Below are 22,406 nucleotides of genomic sequence, written 5' to 3'. Positions count from 1 at the left end.
CTGGTTATTTTGTTGCTTTGACAAAGTGATTTCTGAAGATTGATTTATTTCATGTGATTAGGGATTAATTTATGTCTGTACCTCATTTTAACGTCAACCCTGTTACATGAACTGAACTATTTTTTAATATGGTGAAACTATTCATTTTTCAAAACAAACATTGAAAATCTAATAGTAAAATCAGGTGAGCAGGTTCTACTCTTTTTGGGCATTTTGTGGTGGAAAACTGAGCTGGTCGAGCATAGAAATAAACCACAGGAGGTTGGTGGCACCTTAATTGGGGAGAACGGGATCGTGGTTGTCCCTTCAGCAGCTTCCACTGTCATCAACCCTGTTACCCATAGATAGGCTACAAATGTTCAATTAAAATGTTTTGTGAAGCTTGCATTACATTTCCACTCTGTTGCACACAACCTTGGTTCCAATCACGCGGTGACAAGGGGATGCATGGCTGATTTAAGAAGAAGTTGTCAACCCTGTCAGCTAACCCTGTTACTTTATTTGGCACTTACTATAGTTATTTTTTCATTCAATCTCTTGAGATGGGGAAAATGTTGTTTATGAACATGAGCTCCCGAGTGGCGCAACGGTCTAAGGCACTGCATTTCAGTACACTACAGACCCTGGTTTGATTCCAGGCTGTATCACAACTGGCCGTGATTGGGAGTCCCATAGGGCGATGCACAATTGGCCCAGCTTCATCATCTCGGTTTGGCCGGGGTAGGCTGTCATTGTAAATAAGAATTTGTTTTTAACTGACTTGCCTGGTTAAATAATAATAAAAACATATGAGTTTTATGACAATGTTAAAATTAGGTGATATTCAATATTATTATTATTTTTTAACAGTTACACTTCTCAAACGGCACTAAATTGGAGGAGCGATCCAGTTACATTCTATCCAAATTAAACGTTTTGAGCAGTTCCATGCCTTATGATGTATACCAGTGAACCAAAGGTGCACACATTTTTTATGACCTCACACACACACACACACAGTCACACACCTAACCTAGCTCCTTTTGGGCTCTTCTTAAGTTTCATGCGGATATATTTTTTCCCCGACAAAGAGATGGAAGGATTAGGAACATTGAGAAACCTTTCAAAAACCACAAGCTCCCTGGAGAGAGAGTGCGAGAGGGAGGGTGAGAGAAGAGTCAGCAGGAAAAAAGACAGACAAGTGTTTTTTTGGGGAGAAAAGGAGTACATCCCAAATGGCAACCTATACCCTATGTAGTGCACTACTTTTGACCGGGGCCTGCACTATACATGGAATAAGGTGCCATTTGGGACACATTCAAGGAAAGAGGGAGGAAAAGACTATTGGTCCTGTAACCTTCTGGGTTTAAGTGGCTTTAGCTCAGAGGGCATTAGCAAAAAAAGAGTGGGGCGGTAATCTGGGTCCTGTTCAACACACACGTGTTTGTCACAAATGGCAACCCATTCCCTATATAGTGCACTACTTGTGACCAGGGCTCTGGTCAAAAGTAGTGCACTGCATAGGGAACAGTGTACCATTTGGGATAAAGCCACAAACTTACACTTTCCATTCTCACATACACACATGATGAGAACTGATGTTCCCACTAAACTCATTGCCATGACTGAATACTAGGCCCTGAAAAAACACTAAAACCTTCATCCCTCTTACTCCTAACAGGATTTGACCCTAAGACCTGCAGCATGACCCTCATCCCACACAATACCATCATCCTGTCTCCCATACAGGCTTCAGCATCCCAAATGGCATCCTATACCCTTTGTAGTGGGCCACTTTTTTCCCAGGGCCCATAGAAAATAGGTAGCCATTTGGAACGCGACCACACTTTCCCCTCTCATACATACTATGGAATCATCAACCTGTATCATAAACAGTTCTCTCACCATATCCCTTCACTCACAAAACTCTCTCTGTCAGTGAAAGGAAAAAAAAAGGAAGAGAAATTGGGTGAGGAAAGGATTTAAATGGACGGTTTGAAGGAAGAGAGAGGAGGAGAGGACGGAGGCATGAAAAGTCGCGGAAAGAGATTGAACAGAGGCTAAGCTAAGTAGCAGATTAAGCTTCTGGGTCGTCAGCTGTAAAACAAACAGTAGTCCTTTTAGAAGAAGGTAATCCTTATTTAGCCCCCCCCATCCCATTCATGCACATACATACAAAACACTATGATAAGTTTAGTCACAGTGGACATATTCAGCGTTTGAACTGGCCCCCTATTCCTTTATAGTGCACTACTTTTGACCAGGGCCCATAAGGCTCTGGTCAAAAAAAGTGCACTATGTAGGGAATAGGCGACCATTTGGAATGCATCCAGTACATACTATTGAAAGAGGAGAAGAAGCTCAGAGCAATTGTTGTAAAACCAAATTCCTGTGTGCAAGTTGGGTTTTCTATTGAGCATTGCAATGTTGACGACTGACTGGTCCAATAGCATGCGGAGTCAGAGGGGGGAAAAAACAAGGAATTTTACGCCAAACTGAAACATATTTTAGACACCCCCAATTATGACTTCAATGCCTCTTGTATCTGTAACTCTGTGTGTGATCTATGTCCACCGTAGGCTGTGTCACCAGTGTATCCCTTTTGGGCTGCCAAGGGCTCTGTATGTGTGTGTGGGGTGCATGCATGTGTGTCTGGTTTCAGGCGATCCACCCGCATGTGACCCGGAGTCCCAAGACTGCTCAAAGCACAACATTCAACTCAATTAGCAGCATGCATAATTGATGTCTGTCTGGAAGAGTATTTGTATTTACACTGGAATTAAAAGCCTCCGGTGTCAGCTATCGTATCTGAGGGGACAGCGGGCGGGAAGGGTGCACTGATTCCACACCTTTTTCAAACCATTGCTATATCGAGAATAAAGTGCTCTTCAGCAACCATTGCTGCATTAGTAGTGTTATTGTAAATCTTGTTTTTAACACTTGAAAAGGGCAGAGGCCCGGACACAGTATGCGCCTAAACACCTTTGACGACGTTTCAATGAAACACTCATGTATACTGCGATTGAGATAGCCAGTATCATCAGAGCCCATCTCCCCCTAACTTCACTTATACTGTCTGCCTTGCTGTTCCTTGATCAAAGACACTATTCATAGGTGAAAACAGACTGAGTCCTAAAAGGAACCTTATTCCCTATACAGTGTACTACTTTTGACCAGAGCCCATATGGATTGCTTGGACGGGACATTTAAACTCGTAATATTATCATTATATTGTCTATTGTTGTATATTATGATTTGTTATATATATATATATATTAATAGTGTGTTATATCGTAGCATTGTAATGATGTATTGATGATTGTTTTCTGCCCAGGGACTACAGATGAAAATGAGCGATCTAGCTAAATCTGGTGCAATGCCATGTTGTACATGGTCCCTGACAAACAAATAAATAAATATGGACATTTTGACATCATTTTGAATGTCACCACACTGGCAATCATAGCGATCTCTTTAGTTTAACTGTAGATCATGGGATGGTAGGAAAGAAGAACAGTGGAAGGGGTGGAGAGCGAGGAAGGAGGAGGGTAAGAGAGAAAGGTAGATGGGATGGGGGGTATAAGCTTGATTCTGACAGACTGCTGTCCCTCAATCTGTCCAGACTTCGTCAAGGGGACTAACAGACAAGCTGCTCTTCTCTGCTCATCTGGAGAAGCATCAGCCTACATTTCTGCAACACTGGCCACAGAGGTAACTATAGCACCACTCTTATATCACATTTCCTCCTCTGCTTGTGTTTGTTTATTTTTTAACCACGCCAAAAAATAAGAAGTTCACTCAAGGGAAAAATAAAGTTATTCGATTCTATTCTGTTCCTGAAATTGGAGGAATCGTATAGGTTGTTTGGTAAAAACATCCTCAGTTCAGCTGTGTGCTGTGATGGGCGATTCTGCTTTCATGATGCATTTGTTTGTTGGTTCCTATAACTGTACTGTTCTATTTGCTACGAAGTTGTAACGAAACTACAAATTACATGAAATGATCTGCTTTGAGCATTTTACAAACAAACTAATTACATTTTAAGAGACGGTATGTTTTATTTGTCCCATGATTAAATGCATGTTTCAGTCTAGTTTGGCATTTTTGGAGGCCATCAACAATAATGATGCAATCATATTACTTCAGTGTGAAGAGGAATCAGCTGCTTAGGATGACATTGAATTTCTATTGTAACATCTTAACATAAATATTTGACATTTCTAGAATTTTTTTTTCTCTAATATTATTATAGACTGCATTTCTGCTGTGACTGTTACTGTCATGTCATCCACTTCATAAAGAAAGTGATTTATATACTTTATTTCAATACCTTACTGTGGCAATGAAGATAAAACAACTTCACAGATGTTCTTGAATATATGACTTCATTGTGGTAGTGATGATGATGATGACGATAAAGATGACGATGATGATATTTTACAGATGCAGTGTAACTGTCACGCCTCTATAGGATCCCTTCCCTCACCATATTGGAGCAGAAGTAAGGGTCCCACTTTATATTGTGTCCCTAAAACATGAGTAAGTAATTACATAATTTAGGCACTGGGCAGGTAGTGTGTGCGCACATTTTACAATGCATTTGCTATCATTGAGGTTTGCGTGGTTTACGTAGGTGTCTGTGTCTATGCATTTCTCTCTGCAAGCAAATCTCAATCGTATTTCCTTGATTTGCTCGCATCCTCTCTCCTCTCAAAACTAATTGGAGACGAAGGTCCGAAGGAAAGGACCTCTGACCTTCTACTACAATACGGTTGAGAAGTAGGTGAGGAGAGAGGATGCAAGGAATGGAAGAAAAACAAACTGATAAAGAGCCTGTGTTTAATCTAACGATTCCTCCTGTCTCTTCCTGTTAGCAGTGTTATTCCCTGATTGGGCATACAAGCCTGCATGGTCACCTGGCTCCAGACAGGTGCAGCTGTGGCACTTCCTGTTGGAACTCCTTGGGCGGGGTGAGGGCGGGGCGATCGGCTGGGGGGGGGAGTGGGGGGAGTTTGTCATCAGAGACCCTGAGTGGCTGGCGAGGCTGTGGGGAGAAAGGAAAGGCAAACCCCACATGAACTATGACAAGCTGAGCAGAGCACTGAGGTGAGGTGACATAACACACTCAAATGGTGATGATGATGTTTTACAGATGTAACTGTAATTCCACAAACACACAAGTCATGCACGCACACACACACAGAGACTCTTACGCTAAGCTCACATACTGTAGCCTCGTTCAACCATCCTGATCTCGCGACCTTAGTGAAGTCAGGATGTTGGATCAGTCTACATATCACAGGAGGTTGGTGGCACCTTAATTGGGGATGAAGGGCTCGTGGTAATGGCTGGAGCGGAATGAGTGGAATGGTATCAAGCACAAACACATGGTTTGATGCCGTTCCATTTGCCCCATTCCAGACATTATTATGAGCCATCCTCCCCTCAGCAGCCTCCACTGCTACACATAGTGTCAATACTACTGTTGCTCCTTCTTTGTTACCAACAGGTACTACTACAATAAGAGGATTCTTCATAAGACAAAAGGGAAGAGATTCACCTACAAGTTTAACTTCAGTAAACTGATCCTGGTTAACTACCCAGGGTACCCACCTTGCCACCAGGTCATTATATCTCTCGTTTATCTCAAGGTGTGCGTCCCAAATAGCACCCGGTTCCCTATAAAGAGCTATGGGCAAAAGTAGTGCACTATACAGGGAATAGGGTTCCATTTGGGACACAGATAATTACACATATCCTACCATCTCACAATCATACCAACCTCACTACATATAAGGATGTTATGAAAACACCTCTTTTTGACCATCTCCATACCATCCTTGTCCCTCCCAGCTGGTACAGAGTGCCCCTCTTCCGTTCCCCCTCCCTGAGGGTGGGGTGACTGGGGCCCCACTGTGTGGAGGAGGGAGAGGGGCCATGATGGACAGAGGTAAGAACCCAACCCTCCCTCCCATAAAACCTCATGACAACACACCCCACCATGATGATTGATCATATCATTCCGCTTCAATTGACTTGACGTTACTCAGTGCTCATTTTGGGCTCCAAGATTTCAGGGGCTGCATGTATCAACCTTCTCAGATTAGGAGTGCTGTTTTGCCTTTCAGATTACAATGAATAAGATTATATGGACAAGAGGGAACTGATCCTAGATGAGCACTCCTACTCTGAGATGCTTTGTGCCATCTTTTGATGTAAATCAATGTGTATGTGGCTGACTGACTGTGTGTGGTGTCTGTCTGTGTTTCTTTTGATTGACAGCCCTCCAGTGTGTCACACACCCTCTCCTGCTTCCGTACTGCCTCCAGAAGCCCATCCCGTTCCCTCAGTCCCACTATCTTCAGGGACACTTACCGTTCCTCTCTGTGCCCCCTCCTCCTGGGAGCTCTAACCAGAGTGAACTCTCAGCAGTCCTTCCACCTTCCACCACTGCTGCTGTACACCTCCACCCCAACGGCTGGCCAACCAAGGTTGGCTCAGAGTGGGGTTTGAACAATGTGAACAGAACCACCACCCTTCGTGTGGGACTGGGAGCGAAAGAGAGTGGGATCAAAACAGGAGAGAGAAATGTGGGAAATGTTGATGGCGAGTAGAGTCAGAGGAGGAGAAATGCAGGAGAGAATTCCCTCTTGACATTATAATAGGTCTTTGTCTATAGTTTTTTTGCTGAAAAGGCTGTTATTGAAGTTACAATTTTATAATTGTATTGTTCTATTGAGGTCGTTTTATAATATGTTTGTAACAAAGCACTTCATGTATAGAGCAGATAAATTACAACTGTATGATATGTATGAACAGTGAACGTTCTACAATCTTCAACAGAGATGTAGTTTATGTATTATCAAATATTTCACTTGTCAAATTGCCGTCCTGTGCTTTATGAATATAAATACAACTATTTGGTCTACCGAAAGACTAATAAAGCATCCCCATAAATCACCAGTATCGAGCTGTAGCGATAGGACTCCACTCCAGCTAGAGACAGTATCACAGCTGCCAATGGCTCAAAAAAACATTTCCCTGGGAGAATCGTCCGAAGTCACTTTGGCACCGAACATTTCAATCGCATTTCTGCGCAGGTAATGTCCGTGTGGTGTTGGTTTAATTTCAGTGTTAAGCAAGGAATTTGCATTTAAATACAATTGACCACAACGGAAAACTGCAAGATAACATGCAGCGAAGCATAGCATAAGTAACTTTAACGTTTTAGTACAGCCAGTCTCTTCGACATTATCCAAGTAACTTCAAGCGCACTTGTATGTTGCGCTAATTAATGCACAGGTCAATGTGACGAAGCATTTTACAAAAATAGGACCAACAACACAGGTGAACTCAGATTAACAAACAAAAACTCATATCTCAAGGAGGAACGACCAAATCAACAAGACATTTTCAGAGTTTATACAATAAACGATATCGACCTACTCGCAGTAAATATGATCGCTTCAACAATTCCGCATGCAAACTGTTCCAAAGAATCTGAGCTGTTTAACGCGTTAGCTACCCAGTGATATGCGTTTGAGTCATGTAGATGGAACCTTGCTTACCTTATCACTTAGGCATTTTATTTTTATTTTAGCTTGCTCCTCCACAAAACTCATTGCAGGCGTCAGTGAACTTCGAGGTGATACCCTAATAGTACATGATTGGACAAGATCACACCACCTGAAATGGACGAAGCGTCCATTGTCGTTATTTTTATTTTATTTTTTAGACTTACCTCTATGAGTTATGAGTATATAACTAGTAACTGATATGAGTTACCTCTCTGTATATATCAATGTTGGGAGGAGCAGTTGGGAGGGGGTGCTCTTATTCTCTATGGACTTTACAGAGTCCCAGAACATTTGAGTTTATACTACAGGATGCACATTTCTGCTTGAAAACGCTAGCCTTAGCTTTCCTAACTGCCTGTGTATATTGGTACCTAACTTCCCTGAAAAGTTGCATATCACGGGGGCTATTCGATGGTAATGCAGAACGCCACAGGATGTTTTTGTGATGGTCAAGGGCAGACAGGTCTGGAGTGAACCAAGGGCTATATCTATTCCTAGTTATACATTTTTTGAATGGAGCATGCTTATTTAAGATGGTGAGGAAGGCACTTTTAAAGAATAACCAGGCATCCTCTACTGAAGGAATGAGGTCAATGTCATTCCAGGATACCCTGGCCAGGTCGTTTAGAAAGGCCTGTTCGCTGAAGTGTTTTAGGGAGCGTTTGACAGTGATGAGGGGTGGTCTTTTGACCGCAGACCCATTACGGATGCAGGCAATGAGGCAGTGATCGCTGAGATCTTGGTTGAAAACAGCAGGTGTATTTGGAGGGCGAGTTAGTTAGGATGATATCTATGAGGGTGCCCGTGTTTACGGATTTGGGGTTGTACATGGTAGGTTCATTAATAATTTGTGTGAGATTGAGGGCATCAAACTTAGATTGTAGGATGGCCGGGGTTTTAAGCATGTCCCAGTTTAGGTCACCTACCAGCACGAGCTCAGAAGATTGATGGGGGGGCAATCAATTCACATATGGTGTCCAGGGCACAGCTGGGGGCAGAGGGTGGTCTATAGCAAGCGACAATGGTGAGAGACTTGTTTCTGGAAAGGTACATTTTTAGAAGTAGAAGCTCGAATTTTTTGGTACAGACCTGGATAGTAAGACAGAACTCTACAGGCTTTCTCTGCAGTAGATTGCAACACCGCCCCCTTTGGCAGTTCTATCTTGGTGAAAAATGTTATAGTTAGGGATGGAAATTTCAGGGTTTTTGGTGGTTTTCCTAAGCCAGGATTCAGACACGGCTAAGACATCCGGGTTGGCAGAATGTGCTAAAGCAGTGAATAAAGTAAACTTAGGGAGTAGGCTTCTATTGTTAACATGCATGAAACCAAGGTTTTTACGGTCACAAAGTCAACAAATGAGACCTGGGGAGTAGGAGTGGAGCTAGGCACTGCAGGTCTTGGATTCACCTCTACATCACCAGAGGAGAAGTAGGATAAGGGTACGACTAAAGGCTATAAGAACTGGTTCGTTCGAAACAGAGAGTAAGGGAGCAGGTTTCTGGGCACGATAGCATAGATTCAAGGCATAATGTCCAGACAAAGGTATGGTAGGAAGAGAGTACATTGGAGGTAAACCTGATCATTGAGTAATGAGAGATATATAGTCTAGAGACATTTTAAACCAGGTGATGTCATCGCATATGTGGGAGGTGGAACAACATGGTTGGTTAAGGCATATTGAGCAGGACTAGAGGCTCTACAGTGAAATAAGACAGTAGTCACTAACCAGGACAGAAATGGACAAGGCATATTGATATTAGAGAGAGGCATGTGTAGCCAAGTGAACATATGTGTCCAGTGAGTGGTTGGGCTGACTGGGGACACTGCGATTCAAACAGTTAGCAGGCCGGGGCTAGCAAGCTAGCAGAAGGGCCTTTAGAGGGACATCGCGATGGAGGAAGTCTGTTTTTGCCTCTTTGTGCAGTGATGTCGATAGACCAGTCGTGGAATTAGTAGGGTTCCAAGTAGCAGAGGGGTCCAAGTCCAATTGGCAAAATGGGTATAGTGGTCCAAGAAACTGGCCCATGGATCAGCTAACAGTCCAATATGCTATAGATAGCTAGCAGGCCGCCGTTAGCAGAATGGGCCTTCGGGGGATGTCGCGCCTGAGGGGCCTGTTGGGCTCCTCGGGCAGATTACGTCGGTATTCCAGTCGTGAAGGATCGGCGGGGTTCCATGCCCCGTACTGGCAGTAGAAGGGGTCCGGATATTGTAGCCGAGGAGTGGGCTTCTGGAGTAGCCCAGGAGCCCTAGCTGGGAGATGGGTCTAGCATGGGCTAGCTGGTGCTTGTTCTTGGACGGAAACGTTAGCCAGGAGTAGTCAACCCGGGTTTGCGGTTAGCTAGCTGCCACGATCCAGATGAAAAGGTTCAGAGTTTGCAGTAGGAATCCCTGGGATATGGAGAGAAAAATAGATCCGGTATGCTCTGGTTTGAAACGTGTTGTACGAACTGGCGAGAGCTTTCCGAGCTAAAGGTTAGCTGACGACCGCTAGCAGTGGTTAGATGACTGATAGCTGTTAGCTAGCTAGCTTCAGTTGAGGTATTCCAGTTCAGAGGTAAATAGAAATAATTTAGAAAAAAAACAGATCCACACCACGTGAGGCGGGTTGCAGGAGAGTATTTTGAAGTTGAGGTTTAGGAAAAATATTAAAAAGAATGCGAAGAAAAATATATAAAAATATATTTACATGGGACGAGACAAGACAAAGACGTCTGACTGCTACGCTATCTTGGAATGTTATTTCCACAAATTAACTTTTAACAAGGCACGCCTGTTAATTTAAATGCATTCTAGATGACTACATCATGAAGCTGGTTGAGAGAATGGCAAGTGTGCAAAGTTGTCAAGGCAATCTGTGGCTACTGAATAATCTCAAATATATTTTGATTTAAATAAGTGTTAAACAAACGACATGATTGTGTTTTCATAGTTTGTCTTTGCTATTCTACAACGTAGAAAATAATTAATAAAAAGGGAAAAACCCTGAAATTAGGTGTGTCAACTTTTGACTGGTACTGTTGATACTTTAAGAATATAACTTGGAAATGCCTCAAGCTTAAACTGTACCCCATCTGTGTCTCAAATGGCACATATTGTAGTACTTCTGACCAGACTTCTATGCATTCTGGTCAAAAGCAGTGCACTACAAAAAGGAATTGGGACCTAGCCACTTGGGGCCTAGCCGTTGCTTAGATGACAAAGCAATTAGCTGTGGCGAAAGCAAACAGACTGGTCTAGGATGATATGATAATTTGTTGCAGTGTCGGTCTACAGAAAGAGACACACAGAGAGAACAAAGGATTTCACATGGCTAACTCCTAAATGCCCAAAATGGGGATTTGATACAAAAGGTCCACTTGTGAGGTGGGAATAGTCTGTGGACACTTAAGGGACGGGTATGACGAGTGTGTTTCATTTGGTGACCTCCGAGAGGACAGGAAACACACAACTAGATCTCTGAATATGTACATTTCTCAATTATGGTGTTTTCATCCAATTCTTGTATAAAATTAATGAGTAAACCTTTTAATGAAGGAGAATTGTATTCCTTTAAAGTTTAACCAAGTCATTGGCTCGCCCCCTGTGAGCACAGACATGATCTGGCGTAAAGCCCTTTTCTACTGTTACGAATAAAAAGCCCTCCTGAGGAAATGCTCTTCAAACCACAAAAGCCTCAGAGTCCGAAGGTTGCAATGGTTGTTGAATTTCGAACCATACCACCTGGAGCATTGGCTACACGGGTGGAACTGGTTCAACTCTGAGACTATCAATCCCCACAGAATAAGAGAAAATCGTAGATACTAATTACTAGTCTACAGCTAGAAAATTGTCAACCTGGGATGTGAAGACCTACAACTAGAGGTCGGCCGATTAATCGGAATGGCTGATTAATTAGGGACGATTTCAAGTTTTCATAACAATCGGTAATCTGCATTTTTCGACACAGATTATGGCCGATTACATTGCACTCCACAGGAGACTGCATGGCAGGCTGACTACCTGTAATGTGAGTGCAGCAAGGAACCAAGGTGCTAGCTAAACAATCAATGATGATATTATTAGTTTATCGAGCTTGTCCTGGGTTGCATATAATTAGTGCGGTGCCTGTTAATTTATCATTGAATCACAGCCTACTTCGCCAATGGGTACCCAACCATAAACATCAATGTATTTCTTAAAATCAATACACACGTATATATTTTTACACCTGCATATTTAGTTTATTGCCCGCTAACATGAATTTCTTTTAACTGGGGAAATTGTGTCACTTCTCTTGCGTTCTATGCAACAGAGTCAGGGTATATGCAGCAGTTTGGGCCGTCTGGCTTGTTTCAAACTGTGTGAAGACCATTTCTTCCTAACAAAGACAATAAACTTCGCCAAACGGGGGATGATTTAACAGAAGCGCATTTGCGAAAAAAGCACAATCGTTGCACGAATGTACCTAACCATAAACATCAATGCCTTTCTTAAAATCAATACACAGAAGTATATATTTTTAAACCTGCATATTTAGTTAATAGAAATTCATGTTAGCAGGAAATATTAAATAATCACTTCTCTTGCGTTCATTGCGCTCAGTCAGGGTATATGCAACAGTTTGGGCCGACTGGCTTGTTGCAAACTAATTTGCCAGAATTTTATGTAATTATGACATAATATTGAAGGTTGTGCAATGTAACAGGAATATTTAGACTGATGGATGCCACCCGTTGGATAAAATACGGAACGGTTCCGTATTTCACTGAAAGAATGTTTTGTTTTTTTAAATGATAGTTTCCGGATTTGACCATATTGATGACCTAAGGCTCGAATGTGTGTTATGTTATAATTAAGTCTGATTTGATAGAGCAGTCTGACTGAGCGGTGGTAGGCAGCAGCAGGCTCGTAAGCATTTATTCAAACAGCACTTTCCTGTTTCTGTGATTTCTGTGATTATTTAGTGAGTAAATAAACGATTAAGATAATTGGTGTATGGATGATTCATAGTAAAGGCTGGATTCGTGCATATAACCAACAATTTCCGACATTTGGAATGAGACTAACATGAGGTAAAGAATAATTCATTAATTAGACTAATTGATCAGATATTAAGTTATCTGAAGGGTTATTAGGAAAATTATAACTTTAATCTTAAGATTTCCTTGGTGCCCCGACTTCCTAGTTAATTACATTTACATGATTAGTTTAATCGCATAATAAATTACAGAGAAGTGATTTGATAAACAAGTCTTCACTTTTAATGATGCCAAAGACACGACACTTGCTAGACCTGTCAAAAGTTCTCTCAAAGTGCAGAATGGAGTCCACAACCAGCCTGATTTGCAAGTCAAAAAGTTCAGTAAACGCAGTCGTCAGATCCTGGACAGTGATGAGGCTCCAGTCGGGAAAGAACAGGCAGTCAAACGGGAACAAGAGGACAGGGCTGTCCTCCCCAGGAAGGAAAGGGTAGCTACTACATTTCCCACCACATGTCCTTCTCTATGTAAACCCTCTCTAATAAGGAGATTATTGCCACACCCTGCACTGGGCCTGTATTCACAAAGCACCTCATAGTAGGATCAGGTCTCCCCTGACCATGTAATCTTATTCATTAGAATCTAAAAGGCAAAACGGGTTCTAGATCAGCACTCCTACTTTAAGACCCTTGATACATATAGCCCCTGGTCTATGCAATTAAAGACGAGGCAACGTGAGTGTGTGTGTGCAGATCTGAGTGAGAACTTTTCTTTCCCTCACAGGATGAAGTATTCAAGGCACTCCCCACCCCCTTGTACCCTGCTGCTGCCCCCGTCACTCCTGCTACACCGGTGACCCCAGCTGCCACCCCTGAAACTGCCACCTCACCTTCAGTAATATTCAAGCGCCGGACCGGTCAGTCTCTAAACAAGTCCATCAGCCTCTAATAACACGCTGTTAACTGTCCGTGTTATCTAGTGCAGCTTGCATTTTCAAAGGTGTTTGAAAAAAAAAAAAAAAAAAAACTCACATCTGGTCTTACTCGTTGCAGGTGCGTGGGAATTATTACTAAAAGTAAAGAGAAGCTTGCACACAAGTTTTTGAAAAAGGAATTAGGCTGAATAATTGCACACGTGCTCAGTAGTGAGGTATCTCTATTTTTCTGTGTCATCTCTGTAGCAAGGAAGCCGTTCCCAAAGAGAGAGCTGGACAGCAGGAGTCGCAGTGAGGTGGAGGTGAAGGAAGAACAAGGACCTCAGAAAAAAAGAGCACGGGTTGACAAAACACAGGACAGCACAGGTAAGGTTTATTTTCCTCCATTACAAGTGTGTTGCTTCCTACCCCTTGTATTGCATCACTCTCTCTCTGTCGAGAATGAAGAGGAAGCGATGGAGGAGAGGGAAAAAAGTGTGGGTACGCCTAAGGTAGAGCCGGGAAAAAAAACAGCAGAAAGAGACAGGTGAAGAAGACTAAAGACGAAGAGAAGGAGAAAGAAGTTGAGGGAAGAGAGACCATGACCGAGAAGGGGGAGGAGGATGATGGAAAGAAGTGGAGGGAAGAGAGACCATGACCGAGAAGGGGGAGGAGGATGATGGAAAGAAGTTGAGGGAAGAGAGACCATGACCGAGAAGGGGGAGGAGGATGATGGAAAGAAGGAGGGAAGAGAGACCATGACCGAGAAGGGGGAGGAGGATGATGGAAAGAAGTTGAGGGAAAAGGAAAAAGCCGTAAAACTCAATATGGCAGTAAAGTATGACAAAGAAAGTCCTAAAAATGAAAAGGCAGTAAAGGAGCCGAAAGAAACTGAGGACAAAGTGTCAAAGCCCCCAAGCCAAGAAAGCCCCTATCAGCAATTTCTTTGAGATTTTTCCCCCACACACTTACTTCCTCCCTAGCACTGAAACATCCTATATGAATGAGTTTGCTCTCTGCAGTTTGTTTAGAAGAAACAAGTGTGTCAAATGGCATCCTATTCCCTATATAGTGCACTACTTTTGGCCAGAGCCGTATAGGCCCTAAACAATTTTAGTGCATTATATAGGGTGCCATTTGGGCCTTAACCTAACTTTGCTATGGAAAGTTTAGAAGAAATCTGTAGTGGTGTAAGAGGCTTATAAGCTGCAGAGATGGCAGTGGAACAAGTAAATGGAACATGCTTTGTACTTCTCTGTTATCTAGCTCCCAGGAAAGCAGCTGTGAAGATGGAGAAACCAGAGGAGAATAGCGTGGAAGACAAATAGGAGTAAAAGCGTGGGATACAAAAAGGAGAAGAGCGAGGGATACAAAAGAGGAGAGCGAGGGATACAAAAGAGGAGAGCGAGGGATACAAAAGAGGAGAGCGAGGGATACAAAGAGGAGAAGAGCGAGGGATACAAAAAGGAGGAGAGCGAGGGATACAAAAGAGGAGAGCGAGGGATACAAAAAGGAGGAGAGCGAGGGATACAAAAGAGGAGAGCGAGGGATACAAAAGAGGAGAGCGAGGGATACAAAAAGGAGAAGAGCGAGGGATACAAAAAGGAGAAGAGCGAGGGATACAAAAAGGAGAAGAGCGAGGGATACAAAAAGGAGAAGAGCGAGGGATACAAAAAGGAGGAGAGCGAGGGATACAAAAAGGAGAAGAGCGAGGGAGAAGGAAAGCTGAGCACAGAGAAGGAAGGGGAAAAGGTGGCTAGTATCACTGAGGACGTTAAAGACGAGAAAGGGTAAGAGGGAGACAACTGCCGATAATGCATATATTTACTTTACACCAGTGGTCACCAACCGATCTCCAAGCCATTCCTTTTTTTATTATCGTAAAAAGTACAAAACCCGTTTTTCCTCCCCAATTTTGTGATATCCAAGTGGTAGTTAGTCTTGTCCCATCGCTGCGACAGTCGTGAGCCATGCGTCCCCCCCCCAAAAAAAACACCCTGCCAAGCCGCATTGCTTCTTGACACACTGCTCGCTTAACCCGGAAACCAGCAGCACCACTGTGTCTGAGGAAACACCGTTCAGCTGGGCTACACCATTTTGTGATGCAAAACATGGGCTGGGCTACATGATGCATGCGACTGATTTGAAAAAGTTGCACACAGAAAAAGGCATGTGCTGTGCATCCTTCACAAGTGATAATACTCTCACCATTCAGACTATTCTCAATTTAATCTTGTCTTTAAATGTGTGTGAAATTTGTTTCGATTTCAAATGGGACATTTATCATGCACCTGTCAGAGCAGGGGCAGTGTAGAAACGAAAGACGCCATCAGTATGCACTTGAATAGTAAAGGACGTTTTTCCCACTGTTCATCATCTTGCCAGCCAGGCAGGCTACTCTAGTTGTAAAGATAAAAAAAATGCTTACTCTATGGAAAGTTGAGAAATAATTATTATAGTCCTAGCCTATAGAAAGCTAATGAGTCCTCTATTAAAAAAAGAGGTCATCAACTCTGTTTTCTCATGCAATTGCCTTGCCTATTGAAATGTTGTGCAACAAACACTTTATTCCATGCATCAAACAGTTATGAGGAGCTGGCTCTCGCTGCCAAACAGGTGATCCTATTCCACTCAAACTCAGAATACCAGGGCACTCATAAAGTGTCATTTCATTTGTATTGATGTCAGAGTGATTTAGAAGGACAATAGAGTGCTGAGTAACGGCCATTAGCGACTGGCTGTTTAGCAAGTTTGGTAGGCTACTAACAACCATCAGAGACATCAGAGCACAGTTTTGGAGAAGCCTAGAGACCGTGACTCAAAATGGTCATGTGGAATTTCACTGCGGTCATGACTCCTGACTACCGTTGTGGTGGTAATACAGTTAAGTGGTAGTACAGAGGAGAAAAATCCCAAGGAAATCAAGTTAGTGGCAGCTGTACAAATAACTAATCCAAAGGACTTTGACTTTTCAAACAAATCAAATTTTATTTGTCACATGCGCCGAATACAACATGCAGTTTTGAGAAGATATCTCCCCCCAAAATAAGAGATAAGAATACCAACTCATTAAAGAGAAGCAGTAAATAACAATAGCGGGGCTATATACTGGGGGTACCGGTACTTAGTCAATGTGCGGGGGCACCAGTGTCGAGGTAATATGTACATGTAGGTAGAGTTAAAGTGACTATGCATAGATAAGAGTAGCAGCAGCAGCGTTCCAGATGGGGTGGGGGGGCAATGAAAATAGTCTGGGTAGCCATTTCATTAGCTGTTCAGGAGTCTTATGGCTTGAGGGTAGAAGCTATTTAGGAGGCTCTGGGACCTAGACTTGGCACTCTGGTACCGCTTGCCGAGCGAGAGAGAACAGTCTATGACTAGGGTAGCTGGAGTCTTTGACCATTATTCTGACACTGACTGGTATAGAGGTCCCGGATGGCAGAAAGCTTGGCCCCAGTGATGTACTGGGCCGTACGAACTACCCTCTGTAGCGCCTTGCCGTCAGAGACTGAGAAGTTGCCATATCAGGCAGTGATGCAACCCATCAGGATGCTCTCGATGGTGCTGTAGCTGTTACCTACCCAGTTGCAGAAGTCAATGAATAGCATTCTCACATAGGTGTTCCTTTTGTCCAGGTGTGAAAGGGCAGTGTGGAGTGCAATAGAGATGGCATCACATGTGGATCTGTTTGGGCGGTATGCAAATTGTAGTGGGTCTAGGGTTTCTGGGGAAATAGTGTTGATGTGAGCCATGACCAGCCTTTGAAGCACTTCATGGCTACAGAAGTGAGTGCTACGGGTCAGTAGTTATTTAGGCAGGTTACCTTAGTGTTCATGGGCACAGGGACTATGGTGATCTGCTTGAAAAATGTTGGTATTACAGACTCAGGGATAGGTTGAAAATGCCAGTGAATACACTTGCCAGTTGGTCAGCGCATGCTCAGAGTGCACGTCCTGGTAATCTGCCTGGCCCTGCGGCCTTATGAATGTTGACCTGTTTAAAGGTCTCACTCACATCAGGCCAAGGAGAGCGGGATCACACAGTTGTCCTGAACAGCTGATGTTCTCATGCATGTTTCAGTGTTACTTTCCTCGAAGCGAGCATAGTAGTTATTTAGCTTGTCTGGTAGGCTCGTGTCACTGGGCAGCTCTCGGCTGTGCTTCCCTTCGTAGTCTGTAATAGTTTGCAGGCCCTGCCACATCCGACAAGCGTCGGAGCCAGTGTAGTACGAATCGATCTTAGTCCTGTATTGACACTTTGCCTATTCGATGGTTCGTCTGAGGGCATAGCAGGATTTCTTATAAGCTTCCGGGTTAGATTCCCGCTGCTTGAAAGCGTAGCTCTATCCTTTAGCTCAGTGTGAATATTTCCTGTAATCCATGGCTTCTGGACGACATCCTCGATGCACTTATTGATGAAGCCAGTGCCTGATGTGGTGTACTCCTTCCATGCCACCTGAAGAATCTCTGAACATGTTCCAGTCTGTGCTAGCAAAACAGTCTTGTAGTTTAGCATCTGCTTCATCTGACCACTTTTTTTATAGACCGAGTATCTGGCGCTTCCTGCTTTTAATTTTTGCTTGTAAGCGGGAATCAAGAGGATAGAATTATGGTCGGATTTGCCAAATGGAGAGCTTTGTACGTGTCTCTGTGTGGAGTAAAGGTGTTCTAGAATTTTCTCCATCTGGTAGCACATTTAACATGCTAATAGAAATGAGGTAAAACTGATTTAAGTTTCTCTGCATCAAAGTCCCCAGCCACTAGGAGCGCTGCCGCTGGATGAGCGTTTTCCTGTTTGCTAATGGCGGTATGCGTCTCACTGAGTGCAGTTAGTGGTGGTATGTAGACAGCTATGACAAATACAGATAAACTCTCTAGGTAGATAGTGTGGTCTACAGTTTATCATGAGATAATCTACCTCAGGCGAGCAAAACCTTGAGACTTCCTTAGATATCATGCACCAGCTGTTGTTTACATAAATGCATAGTCCCCCGCCCCGTGTCTTAGCATAGGCTGCTGTTCTATCCTGCCGATAGTGTATAACCCGCCAGCTGTATGTTCTTAATGTTGTCGTTTAGATACGACTCGGTGAAGCACAAGATATTACAGTTTTTAATATTCCGTTGGTAGGATATACGTGCTTTCAGTTCATCCTATTTATTTTCCAGCGATTGAACGTTAACTAACTGGATGGAAGGCAAAGGCAGATTAGCCACTCGTCACCTGACACTCACAAGAGATCTTGATCTCTTTCTGCAAAATCAGTTTCCTTTTCCAGTGAATCATGGGGATCTGGGCCTGGTCTAGTGTCTATATCCCTCCCGTCTGACTCATTGAAGAAGAACTCTTTGTACAGTTTGAGGTGAGCAATCCCAGTTCCAATGTCCAGAAGCTCCTGTCGGTCATAAGAGAAGGTAGCAGCAACATTATGTACAAAACAAGTTAGGAACAACGCTAAAAAAACAATAGCATGGTTGGCTAAGAGCCGATACATAAAGCTAACACAATATGATGCCCTGTCACCTGATTAATTCAGTCGCTTAATTTGATTAACTAGTAAGTTACATTTAGGGGTCACATTAAAGCAGAATTTAGCGTTAATGCAGGAGAAAAATAACGCATAACATTTTTGTAAAACTAAATGTAAAAATGCTTACTGTAATTTTTGCTTGGCATCAGTCTACTTTCGTGCCTCAGTTGCACTTCTCCATTCAAATGAGAATTCGCAAACGAGCATTCAATCAGCAGACAGCGCTCGAACTGATGTGTAGCTACTTCTCTCATAAAACGCTAGTGTAACTTTAAGCAAAACATTAGGAAATAGAGATAGATAGATAGATAGATATATATATTGTAGCGACCCGCACAGACAGCTGTGTGTTATGTCTTAGGCTAGGAGGTGGTTGTGTTGTACTGACCAGTACCCGGTGTTCGCGGGGTCCGACATGTCAGTCAACCTGCTATCTGCCAATCACGGGAATGCCTGGAATGTTCTGTTGCCGGGCATCCTGGTGGTTGGCGGAGTGGTGTGGAGGGGGGTTGGGCAGGGGGGTGAGCATTGGAAGTTAAGACCAGGTTCAGCCTTTATTCTCTCTCTCTTACGTCTGGGCTGCCCAAGAGAAGGTCACGATTGGCTTATGGGTTATCTGTTATCTTTTTGGCGTGTGCTACGGCCCAAACAGTAGCCTGTGTAAAGTTGGTTTAATAAACCGTCAATTCGCAAACTCAAGCCTCTGTCTGGACAATTGTTCCTTTATGATCTAGTCAGGTCATTACAATATATATATATATATGATGGCCCTGCATTGTTTTTGCAAAAAAATCATGTTATATTGTAAACTCATTTACTTTTGGGGCTGCCAGCCAAATAACGTTAGCAATGCACTTATTTTGCCATCGGATGAAAATTAAGCTATTTTCTGCCGAATGTGTTGCACAAATGTATTTTCTGTCTAGGATAAAACGCGACCCCTGTCAATACACAGCTGCTCTTACCTGCTCCCGCTTTCTTTGTGACAAACACATGGCTGGCTCAACTGGTCTGGTGAACTACGGCAAGCTTCAGAACGTGACAGGTGAGATTAACTCTGCTTTTTTCTCATAAAGTATTGTACAAGTGACTGCGGGTATTTACTTAAAGTAGCTACAAATATTAAAATGTATTAACTTTAAAGAAATGGTTAAACGGTATTGACAAATCATCCCGTGGCTTTTCCCAAATACCCGGATATACGGTGTTTTACCGTCCATGCCTATAACTTCCATCGTCAGCTAAGTAAAATACATGAGCCTAAAGTCGACAAATAAAAATGGTAGAAAATGTCTTGACAAACGCAGGTTCTTTCAATCGCGTTCATCTCTACTCCGCCCGTCTGCCCATCTTTCTATCGGTCTTGACTTGAGCTAGTGAAGTGCAACATTGTGTCAAATCAATCAACTGGGTCCCACCCAAAGCTGTGACATTGTATCAACTAGCCTATTCCGGGCCAGCAGTTTCCTGCACGACAGCTGTTTTTGCGCAAGGGAAAAGTGTTCATTTATTTTATGTTTCCACTGGATATATAGGATCATCAGATCGTAATATTTTGCTCTTTCACACAGTCTTGGTGATTGTCGAGGCCAGGAGAGTGTTTGAAAGATTTTTTCAAATACTGTGAGGAACTATTACTGTCATTCACAATAATGGAAAAAAATAAGACTTTGTTGACTTACTGTCGAGGTGAAGAAAAAAATACTGAGAAGCTCAGCTCATTCGTGGTGGTGCGTAAAGACAATCAGAAGTCAGACAATCCCAGCAGTGTTGCCGTTTTTGACACTCAAACCGGTGCTCCTGGCAGCTACTACCATACCCCGTTCAAAGGCACTTAAACCTTGTCTTGCCCATTCACCCACCGAATGGCACACAATCAATGTCTCAAGGCTTAAAACTAATTTGAACTGTCTCATCCTCTTCATCTATACTGATTTGAAGTGGATGATTTAACAGGTGACGTCAGTAAGGGATCATAGCTTTCAGCTGGATTCACCGAGTCAGTCTGTCATTGAAAGAACAGGTGTTCCTAATGTTCTGTACACTCTGTATACTTCATTTAAATTAAAAGCAAATGGTACTGGGCTACCTTCAGACAAGTCCTGTGAGGCTTGTCCTAGAGCAAAACAACATTTCATTAAGGGGTCATATTAGTGTGTAGGCCAAACCGTACACGTTCATTTCTCAGGGTGCTTCCCTAATTGCAACCTATTCCCTATAAAGTGCATTACTTTTTACCTGAATGTTTTCTTCATTGAGTTGAATACTGCACTGTATACTGTATTAATGTCAGTGGTTTCTCCCACCAGAGAGAAGACGGACCAGGCCCAGTACGACCCGTCCAGACCCAACTACCACCCGGTGGACCACACCTGCTGGGGGTGGGGACAGAGGTACGTTCAACCCCCTTGTCACAATTCCACACCTCTTTGTTATATACCTCAACCTGGGTCGTGTTCACTAGGTACTAAACTAAAGCAAAGGGGACGGATCGGAGAGGGACTACCTGAACTTGTCCAACAAATGCTTGTTTTAATTTTCTGTTCCAAACTGTTTTGCTACAGTGTGCATTTATGAATACTAAATATTTAACAACCTGCACAATACTTTGATTTACATAATGTCTCTCAGTGGAGGTGTTTTGACTAATTTTCTCTTTCACAGGGTCCCTTATTCAGCTGTTGCACGTACCTTTGAGAAGATAGGGGAAATTTAATATACTTCCGAAGTTGTGACTGTTTGTTATTGTGTAATGTTTCCTTCTACTTCGTCTTACATACTAATTGCATTCCTTTTTTTTGCCAGATTGAGGAGCATTGAAACATTATCACATCTTCTACACTCTGATAATCCTCTCTCCAGATGAAATAGTTCTCTTAGCTTTTTCCCTAATGTTTGTGCATGTGGAGCTGGCAGCAACTACATGAGCTATTGGCCCAGTTGCAGGATGCAACCAAACGTATTGAGATGAGTCAGATGGTCGGTGTCCCAAATGGCATCCTACTTCCTACAAAGTGCAGTTATTTTGACCAGAACACTAGTCAAAAGTAGTGCATTATATAAGGAAGAGGGTGCTTATAAGCTCTGGTCAAAAGTAGTGCCCTATAGGGAGTGATTTGGGACGCAACCATAGTGTAGATGAGTCCAATGTGTGTGCTGAGTTGAGTTCTCTCTTTCTCTTCTTCCTCAGAGGACCTGCTGAGCTGTGTTTACCTGTGTCTCAATCAGTTGGGTCCTGCTTACCTGGGACTGGAGCTGGGAGTGGGAGAAACTGTACTGATGAAAGCTGTTGCCCAAGCAATTGGTAAAGGACATACACTTGTGTGCGTGCACACACAAACTGTTGCCCAAGTAAGTGGTAGGACACACGTACTCAAACACATCTTTGTTATTAATTCTCTTACTTTGCTTTCGGGCTTAGAATTCTATCACATCTTACTGTTTTT

General features: G+C 43.0%; 1 pseudogene; it reads left to right on the top strand.

Annotated features, from left to right (window-relative positions):
- The first annotated feature begins 4,514 nt into the window (after positions 1 to 4,514).
- Positions 4,515 to 22,406, top strand: part of LOC135558271 (DNA ligase 1-like) — a 37,050-nt pseudogene continuing 19,158 nt past the window's right edge.

Source organism: Oncorhynchus masou, chromosome 17 (genome assembly GCF_036934945.1).
Source record: "Oncorhynchus masou masou isolate Uvic2021 chromosome 17, UVic_Omas_1.1, whole genome shotgun sequence".
In the NCBI taxonomy this organism is placed as follows: Eukaryota; Metazoa; Chordata; class Actinopteri; order Salmoniformes; family Salmonidae; genus Oncorhynchus; species Oncorhynchus masou.
This window is presented reverse-complemented; position numbering and strand designations above follow the sequence as displayed.